This window comes from Callospermophilus lateralis, unplaced genomic scaffold (genome assembly GCF_048772815.1).
Source record: "Callospermophilus lateralis isolate mCalLat2 unplaced genomic scaffold, mCalLat2.hap1 Scaffold_153, whole genome shotgun sequence".
Classification (NCBI taxonomy): domain Eukaryota; kingdom Metazoa; phylum Chordata; class Mammalia; order Rodentia; family Sciuridae; genus Callospermophilus; species Callospermophilus lateralis.
In genome coordinates, this window is record NW_027512646.1 from 2,750,807 (window position 1) to 2,760,588 (window position 9,782).

The 9,782-nt window shown below is 36.1% G+C and overlaps 1 long non-coding RNA gene across 1 annotated transcript; it reads right to left on the minus strand.

The window, feature by feature from the left end:
- Positions 1-1,746: 1,746 nt before the first annotated feature.
- Positions 1,747-4,993, minus strand: LOC143386379 (uncharacterized). Its single transcript, XR_013089582.1, has 3 exons — positions 4,972-4,993; positions 3,816-3,924; positions 1,747-1,774 (listed from the first exon to the last, which is right to left on the minus strand). It is a non-coding gene; the product is annotated as an uncharacterized LOC143386379 (long non-coding RNA).
- Positions 4,994-9,782: the final 4,789 nt, after the last annotated feature.

The following is a 9,782-nucleotide window of genomic DNA, read 5'->3' on the forward strand; positions in this document are numbered from 1 at the left end:
CTGTCTCTAATTTGTCAAAAGTTGTTTTGAGTTCATTAAATGCCACAGTGAGATCATCATTTATTATAATTTTGTCTAAAAGATGACCATATTGACTTTCTATTATCTGTGCAGATTTAATCATTTCTTGAAAGTCTTCTTCCTACAAAAGGAAGTATTTTTTTAAAAATTGGTTAACCAGGCACTTACATCATTTCACACCAATGTAAACATTCTACAGTTCTTACCTAATACTGTTTTTAGCATTAGTATCCTTACCTAATACTGTTCTGGGTTTAGCCTTTCACCTCATCCAACAATAAAAATTACCTTCTTTAACTACTAGTTCTTCAGATGTCATAACATCTAATATTCTTTTCTCTAATCTGCTTATAACTAAACTCCTCTGAGAAGATCCAAAACTCCCACCTTAACTGAATTTCAGGATATATAGTCACTAACTTATCATTACATGGTTATGTGGTTATTAAAATAGCTACTTGGGGAAAAAGAACTGCTGACTCATTGCAATGGTTTGTGGCATTATTTATGTTTATGCATAGGAAGGAATTTACAACACAAATATTTTCATGGTTGGATACGTTATAAAAGAATAGTTACTATATCCCTCTTTTGGCTCATTTGAAGTGCTTCAAGAGCCTTACATGGCCACATTTTTTACATCAGGAAGTTATTTTAGGTGAGTATAAAACTTAAGGCTACATAAGTATATACATAAAGGTTAGACAAATCCCAAGAACATATTATCATTTATCTTCACCAAGAAACTTTAAATTTATAACAAGATAATAATTCTTCATATTGCACATATTGAAATGATTTAAGAATCCACATTGCAATGTCACCTATGATTTCCCAATAGAAAATTTAATGTTAGTGTTAATCAAGAACCTTGAGTAACTAATATCATATGTTAACATCTACTCAGCATAGATAGATACTGTTAGCATTTTGAAAAAAGATCAAATATTGTGAATCATAAACATAATCTGTATTTGTAATCACAATTAAAAGTACACAGATTAACAGAGACTAAAGTTAAATAGAAGGGGGGTGTTCTTAACATTTAACTTTTTTACTTATTTTGATCCAAAGGTAGAATACATTATCTTGATAAGACTGAAAACAAAACCAATAAAAAGACTTGCCAGAAGTCAACATAACCATTGACATATCACAGTCACTATTTCCAATAACACTCCTAGGAAATATGAATACCACTGTTAGAAAATAACAGTCTACTAGTCTTCTCCTCAAATGGTGCCTTTTCTTTTTATTTTGCTAAATATGATACCAGGAGAAAAAGGAATGATTTGGTTACTTTTACCTTTAAATGTAAGGCTAATCTGAAAAATAATTAGCCTAATTTTAATAAATGCTTGGCCTAGAAAAATCTAATATATACATATAATAACATACAAAAATAGTTTTAAGTTAATATGAAGCTGCATTCACAGAATTACAAAAAGAAATTAATAGTGCAATGGTTCAAAATATGTACGTAAAGACAATTCTACCTTTTACAGATTTTTGAATCACAGCTTCGTCTTTAATAGCCTTCCTGAATAGCCACAGATGCACGTGCTTTTATGCACTGCTTAGATACCATCACTAATATCTTGGTACTCACCGTAAAGGGCTTTGCAGCACCCTGGTCATCTCTGCTTAAAATAATCTTTGCATTTTTCCTTGTCTCTCTCAAATGCTCTATTGATGGTGGTTTTATAAATATCACATAGGGCTTCAATTCTAGGGTCCTTAAATGTTTCACTGTCTACAAGGAAGAAAATAATTTTTTTTCTTGTATTTCTTCATAACCTCATGAAATATTTCATTTTCTTTACTTATTTCTAAACTAATTCTCTAATTAAAGTCAGTTGGTCTTTTGATGTATTATTCAATCAGTTATTAACAATTGAAGGTGACAAATGTTCCTCTCTAAAGAAGCTGGAAAATTCAAATTTCATTTAAAAATGTCTGAAATACATCATCATAAATGTTGAACACAAGTAGCTACGAACACCACAAAACTGGCTTTTAGAGCAAATACCAAAAAGATGTGACGGGGTAAATTATAATAACAGTACTAATAATATAATAAGTCACCTGACCATCCCTATGGCCCTCTCCTGATCTCAAGCAGGAGTCCTTGGCCTTCACCTGCCCCTCAGAGGGAGTGATAAGGGCGGCCCCTGCTGTCTGTGATGGCACCAACATTCCCTCATCAAGGGTCTTACGTTATTTACACTCTGCTTCTGGGGACTCACCTATCATCAAGGGTAACCGACAGAAGGGTAAGGGCTGAGGAATGTTCTTGAACTGTGTGTCAGATCCTTCCAAAATATGAATATAAATGATAGGCAAATGGGCTATGTGTGGGCAGCAGAGGGAGTGTGGGGAGTGGGGGTAGTGCAGGTGGCAGGGGACAGAGGAGTGCTACAGGCACTAGGAAGAGAGGCAGAAACTGCACTGTGAGGGTCCAGGAATAAACAGATCCAGTGGAGGCTATGTGCCTCAGGGTACCACCACTGGTAGAAGGACAATCTAGGGCCCCTGGAGGACCAGGAAAATGTTATGGGTTTGGCATCAGTGGGAACATATATGATTTGACAAGGAAGTGAATGGCTTTATCCATTGGCATCCTCAGTCTGGAATTACCAGGTGCTGGGTGAGGCAGTACATGCCTGTAATCCCAGTGGCTTGGGAGGCTGAGACAGGTGGATCACAAGTTCAAAGCCAACCTCAGCAAACTTAGTGAGTTCCTTAGTAATTCTGCAAGACCATGTCTCTAAATAAAATACAAAAAAAGGGCTGGAGAAATGGATCAGTGGTTAAGTGCTCCTAGGTTTAATCCCCAGTACAAAAAGAAAAAAGAAACCAAAACACAAAACAAAACAAAACAAAAACCCCAGGGTGACAAAGATCAACTGTTAAAGGGATCTTGTGCAGCACAGTTCCTGGGAAAAGTCTCATAGCTCTAGCAGGGGTTTTAGGTTTCTAGGACATTTACAAGATGCAAATCAAAGACAGAGGATTGAGAACCAAATGTCCACTGTTAAAAATGATAAACACTTAGAATAATACATAACATAAAAATACATCATATGGAAGATGGAAGGAGAACCTCGTTGTTATACAGAATACATATATAATGTTGGAATGAGAAAAAGAAAAAAAAAGTGTGTCACATTAGATTGGATAGAGAGAAAGGATGGGATAGGAGGGGAGGAGTAAGGAGGATAGGAAGGGCAGCACAACAGAATAGACAATATGATTGATGTATGTACAATCCATGTATGTATTATGTGTCAAAATACATTCTGCTGTCATGTACGACTAAAAATAATAAAAATAAATTGTATGGTTAGAAAAAATACATCATATGTGTAATAATGTATTCTTTAAAAATATGAAATACACAGAAATATTTAAAAGTCATTAAACTTGACTGGAAATAAATGAGAGTTACAAACACAGATCTTTGAGCTCCCTCCACTCCTATTTCCTAATTATATTGTGGGCTTCCCCCACCCCCACCAAAGATATATCAAATTACACTGATATGAGTAGACTTTATATTTACCTTATACCAAAATGCTCACATGAAGTGCAGTAGAGTACATGGGTTGCAAGTGTTCTGAATATTTCTTTTTTTTTTAAATTACTACTCTTCTTTATTCAAGATTAATATCAATATCAAAGATATGTTTACAATGAGCATGTATTTAAACAAGGTTTAAATATACAATATTCTAATCAGTTTCTTTATAGCCTGAGACAATTATCAATATTATAGATATTCACTGTTTACTTACATGAGGCTGAACATCCAACAAACAAACTTTGTTTTTAGCTAGGACAGATCGAACTGAGTCTATACTTGTGCCATAGTAGTTGTTCTTATATTCACCATATTCAATAAACCTGTGGAAAATTAGAGGCTCATCAGAATCATTCGTGAATTAAATTCATAGGTGGCAAGATATAATTCATAGGTAAAAGACATTTTTGTTAACATTTAATTTTTTACCATGTTTAATAGAATAAATAGGGCCAACTACTTCAGAATGTCAATTTTAAAAAATCTTCTATTCTACATTTTCAAATCAGTAACACTTTCTTGTGTTACACTTAAGCAGAAAAAAAAGTACTTCAGTCCAGTAGAGCTCTAATGTTTTCCATCACCCCTTTTTCAGAATTAATGCAATGCAATAAAACCATGAATCAGCCAAACAATAGAAACTACTGAAATTTCATTGCATACTACATAGTAACCAAGCTTAGCTTCAGAACTACAGGAGCTGGGTCGTGGCTAATGGAATCAGGGCAGCCGATTATGTGCTATAAAAACACAATCATTGCGCCAAATGCGAAGAAAGCATTTCGATGTTTCAATAAAATCCCACAATCCTGCATTAAAACACACATTGCTTTTGATATCATCCTAAAATAGTCATGCTTAAGCAAATGGAAAACCCAAGCAGTGTTGGGGGTGGGATTTTAGAGCTCACTAGAGGAGATGGTATGTGCACAACTTAACCTTATTTCAATTTCTTGAAGTGTCAATGTAAGAATGAAATGTGTGTGTGTGGAACAGATTGTAGGACTAGGGATATAGTGAGCAGCTGTTCATCAATTTAAAAAATAAAATTCCACCCAAATTACACGTTAAGATTAAATCAGTGGGCAGGAAAGAAGTTACAATAAGACACCAGTAACCTTCCCTCATACTGCAAAATAATACCTATGTGTTTAACTTAACAGAAATGTAACAGTTCTAGTTATTAAAAGGGGTAAATTTTGGTAAAAATTAATAACTGAGTTGTCATTTTATATAGGTTTCAAATAATACTGTGGTAAGTAAAATACATTTTCAAATGCAGCAAAACTCTAAGTGGATATACAGGCTGGATATATAGGAATATGCTTAAAAACAATACTCATATAAAACTTGCCAAAATGTTCACATACTTGTTATTTTGTACATCTGTCTCAAGCAAATGTTTGGAAATGAAAATATATTCAACACCATCACTCTCCTGGCTTCTTCTTGCTCTGGTGGTATCTGTGAGTTGATTAAAAAAAAAGTTTAGAAAAGCTCATACTTGATTTTTAAAAAAAGAGTATAGGAAATATTAAAGAAATGATCATGTGTAATCGAAGCAGTTATCTTACATGGAATTAAAAAACTTATAAATAAGTAAATTAGTTAATAAAATATAGTAAAGTGTCAAATGCAGATTTTACTACTGATATTAAAATTTGAAAATTGAGTAAAATTCAATTGCATTGTGTGTCTGTGCTATTACTCATTATTTTGAAGGTTCTTTAATATAATTAAATAAAAGTGGTATCCTAAACACTTTGAGGAAAATTCCTTTCTTTTGCAAATAATATGCTCATCATCTATTTATTGATCCTCATTCACTGAAGAAAATCTGCTTCCCACTAGTTACAAATTATGAAATTATCTTATTACCTTCCTAACACAGTACTATGTCATCAATGCTTTCTATTACACTGGATAAAGTCAAATTCTTCTATGTGCTATTCATTATCCTTGGCAAAGTTATAAGCAGCACCCTCTTAGAATATTATTTAACTTCCAATATTCTAGTAATTTTTTTTGGTTATTTTTCAGTAAACTGTAATGGAGCAGAAAATGCAGGATTAATTACAAACAACAAAACACAAGGTTTTCCATTGATATGGCAAGTAAAAAACACACCACAGTCCTACTGATTACAACAAAAACCTCTGAAACCAGGACAACTGCCTGAGTACTCTGAAAAATAAATAAAACAGGTAAGATTGTGGAAGTGGGTCAACCTGCATGGGGAAAAGTTTAGCTTTATTTTTTTTCTAGGTTTGCCCCAAGGGTAGGAATCACTCCAAGAGAATCATAGTGGAATGTGTGCCTAAACTCCAATAGATGTCCTGCCAATTCAGTGAAAGGACCAGAAAAACGGGGATGGGGAAAAACCAAGTCATTTTGGGTTAAAGAGTATGTAGGAAATCCAGGAGGGGAGAAAGTATAGAAGGAAATACTTTAGCTCTATATATGAACAACTCTTAGTCTAAGAATAACTCTTGCCCTTACACATGCAGTTCAGATTCAAACCAGCACAGTAAAATTTTTAAGAAGTGAACCGTAGATTAGAATACTCAAGTCTAGGTCTAAACCCTGCATAACAGAAAACACTGAACACACCCTTAACAGTGTAGGAAAGGCTTGGAGAACTGAGCTGGATTTGAATTATGTATATAATCTCAGACTTGTCTTCCAACCAGGACAGATACAAATCAACAAAGATAAATGAGATAGAACTTAGTATCAGGCAGTTGTTTACCTGCTAAGATAAATACATCAATATTCTCCAGAATTTAGATCAGGACCTAGTGTTAATATAACATAACACTCACAATACCTAGAATGCAATCCAAAATTGTTCAAAAGAAATAACCAAGGAGGACTGGGGATGTGGCTCAAGCGGTAACGTGCTCGCCTGGCATCTGTGGAGCACTGGGTTTGATCCTCAGCACCACATAAAAATAAAATAAAGATGTTGTGTCCACCGAAAACTAAAAACATAAATATTAAAAATTCTCTCTCTCTCTCTGTGAAAACAAAAACAAGGAAATTTAAAATTCCAGAATCTTGTACAATTCTCTTGTGACTTTACTTCATTGTTAAAATGTCGAATAATAATACAGTTACCTATTTATTTTCATTTTATACCTACCAAATTCTAACAAAAGTCTGTCCAGACTGACAAAGAGGCTGTCATTCATCTTGAATACTATGTAAAGAAAATAAAAAATAAGTGAATATACACATGAATATACACATGTGCATATTCATGTGTATATTCTACACATGAATATAAAATGAAAATACACATGTATATTCAGTAACAACTTTTTAAATATAACATTCTCACAAAAAAATGTGGATGGAGCAAGACAGAGGGTAAGAGACGTTTTCAGTCCACAGCCACCTTCCTGGTAGAGCCCTATGAGACACTTAGGCAGCTGCTGAACGTGGTTGCATGGCTGAGACTAGGGGCAAGGGTGGGCGCCTTCGTGATTGTTTATTCCTGGTACTGCAGTAAGTCTTTGAATCTCTGGGGATCCAGACAACTAGACTTCTCAAAAGGGCGTGCCCTGTAAAATAAATATCTGAATATGTCCCTGCTTGGCGTGTGTACTGCCCCGCACAGTGAAAGTCCTTCACCAACAGCAAGGTGAAACCTAGAAAAGTGGTGCAGGTTTACATTTACCAATTTGCCTCCCAATAATTAAAAAAAAAAATTCACACGAGAGCCAACTCGCTGTACAGAACACGCCAGAGGTGGGGTTCGCAGGCGGCTCCGGGCGGCTGGCGGCTATCAGCGGGAATTCGCTGGCCCGCCCTCCCCTCAGGCAGCGGTGCTGGCCTCTGCCCACCACAAGCCAACCACGTCGCCGCGCGCGTCAAGCGCCCGCCACGGGATGAGGCGCCACGTCACAGGTAGTTCTCCGGGGGAGAGCCAGGCTAGCCACTCAGCCCGCTTTCCTCAGAAACCACCACACACGGTTCCTTTTCCCACCCACCTAAACAGCCCCTCGAAACCCCGAAGTCCAAACCCTCTTTCCTTAGGTTCCCAAACTCCACTTAGGGCCCAAGTCGTCAGGAACATGACCCCAAACCTAACTCTGAAAGTCTGGAGCCCCGTCCTGCCCTCGCCCCCTGGCATCAGCGTGGGTAGACCCCGAGGAGCACGAAGCATGAAGCAGATGGCGTGGAAGAGCGAGATCCCGCTCCCTGCGAGAACAGGGTGGCGATCGCGCGGTCCGGGGAGTTAGAAGCTCAGGAGTGAGTGCAGGGTGAGGTAGCACTCAGAAAAACACAGGGGGTCTGTCGTGAACTCTCCTGCTGCCTTGCAACCTAGTGTTAACTTCAAAGACTATCCAGCCCTCTTCTAACATAATAGAATTAGACAAAAATTGCAGAATAGCAATAAAATTAACTTTAACATGACAATAAGAAACTCATCAATCAGAATTCAGTTTTGTTTTCAGCATTTTGCTTCTTTGAAAAGCATAATTCAAACACGTTTTAGTAAACATTTTATGACCACCTCATTTGTTGTTGAAAATAAAGCATATTTTCTGCCTAAAACTGTCACCACTAGGTAATTTATGTTTTAGATTTTTCATGTCGAAGTGAAGAGTGAAGAAACAATAATGTAAACAATTTGTCTCAATCCGTTGTTGTTGTTCTCAGGACTGAACCCACGGCCTCAAGTATGCTAAGCACGCTCTCTACCACTGCGCTAGATCCCTCTTGAATCTTTTATTCCTGGTGAACATGTGAAATATTATCAATAATTGCCTTAAGCCGACAATACTAAATCATTTCATAGATTAAAATGGAAAACAAGCTTTTCTTAAGTACATACCATATATATATTTTATTATAATGTGTTGTAATATTGATCACTAGTATTAATGATAGTGAACCATCAAAGCTGTTAGGTTCTGATGATTTAAGAATTTACCATATTTATTTGTGTGTGAGAAAGAAGACCTTTATTTTTCCAGCATTATTGAGGTATAATTAATCACTTTCCAAAGGACCCACCTATGGACTCTGTACTTGAATTGTTCCACCCTGTTAGTATCTCACAATGGGGAGTAAATTTCAACCCATGAAGCCTTGGGGAACACCCTCAAACCATATCCAAGCCATAGCAATTATAAAATAATTATCACAATCAAATTAATTTGTATAACATATTAACCACTTCATATAGTTATCATTTGTGTGTGTGGTGTGAACATTTAAGATCTACTCTCGTAGCAAATATCAAGTATGCAATTCAGTGTAATTAACTGTAGTCAGCATGCTACACCATAACTTTTCATCTGCTTAACTCAAACTTCATACCCTTTGACTAAAATTTCCCCATTCCCACTTTCTACTTCCCCTCCCACTGGCAACCATCATTCCACTCTACTTTTATGAATTCAGGTTGAACTTGACCCAAATCCAAAATTATATCTTTCTGTCTAATATTTCCTGTCTTTCTAACACTTGCTAAGAATCAACAAATGAAAATTGTTATCTTATGTGATTATCATCATCTCTTATAAATAATTATTCACAAGACATTGATTTTTTTTCCTTTGATACATTCTTTGTATGCATTCAATCCACTCTATACATAGTCTTTGTAGTCAAACAGATATGATTGTAACTATTGGTTCTATCATTTGTTAGGTCAAAACTGTGAGCAAGTTTCTAACCTAAGCTTCAGTTTTCTCAAAAGCAAAATGAGAATTGTTACGATAGGATAGTTTGAAAATTAAATTATTTCTATAAAGCCCCTAATGTAATGCCCAACTGTAATGGCCAACACATGGTATATAGAAAATTAAAAAGCCATTCAGAACAAAATTCTTCAAGTTCCATGTGGTCATATTTCATATGATCCCACTTACATTTTCATTGTAGAGGAGGAATAGTTTATTTGGGGGCTCACAGTGTCAGAGGTCTCAATCCACAGACTGCAAGCTCCATTCCTCAAAATTCAATGTGAGGCTGAACATCATGGTGGAACAATGTGGGGGAGGGAGGCAGCTCATAGGATGATCAGAAAGCAGATACAGATTCCATTTGCCAGATATCAGATATATACCCCAAAGGCAGCCCCCAATGACCCACCTCCTCCAGCCACAGTTAATTCTATCAGGGGAATCCATTCATTGATTGGGTTAAGGCTGTCATATCCCAATCATTT